Below are 348 nucleotides of genomic sequence, written 5' to 3'. Positions count from 1 at the left end.
CCGGCCCCTCCCCGGGCTCAGCCGCTGGAGCCGGAGGAGGAAGAGGAGGATGCGGTAGCGCCTCCTCAGCCGCATCCTTTGCTCCTGCCCGGCCCGGCGCCCCAGTCTCCGCGCGTGCAACACGTCCCTCGGCCTCGGCCTCGGCCCCGGCCCCGCCCGGGGCACTTGAATGTCCGCCCGCCGGCCCAACCCAGCTTGCAAAAATGCTCGTCCAAACAGCGAGGCCGGGCCCAGCCCCCCCGGCCGACGGGGAGGCACCAAGACCTGCCGGCAAGGGACGGGGTCGTGGGGGCGATACCCGCAGCAGCCCGGGTGTTTCCCGGCTGCGCGCCCCCCCCCCCCCCCCCC

At 75.9% G+C, this 348-nt stretch overlaps 1 protein-coding gene across 13 annotated transcripts in view; it reads right to left on the bottom strand.

Moving 5' to 3' along the window:
- MPDZ (multiple PDZ domain crumbs cell polarity complex component) overlaps positions 1 to 348 on the bottom strand; it is a 160,769-nt gene that overhangs the window by 159,857 nt on the left and 564 nt on the right. The gene's annotated exons all lie outside the window — the stretch shown is intronic.

This window comes from Gavialis gangeticus, unplaced genomic scaffold (genome assembly GCF_001723915.1).
Source record: "Gavialis gangeticus isolate Ggan-Ray unplaced genomic scaffold, GavGan_comp1, whole genome shotgun sequence".
NCBI lineage: Eukaryota > Metazoa > Chordata > Crocodylia > Gavialidae > Gavialis > Gavialis gangeticus.
Note: the sequence above shows the minus strand (reverse complement) of the source record. Positions and strands in the feature narration are given on the sequence as shown.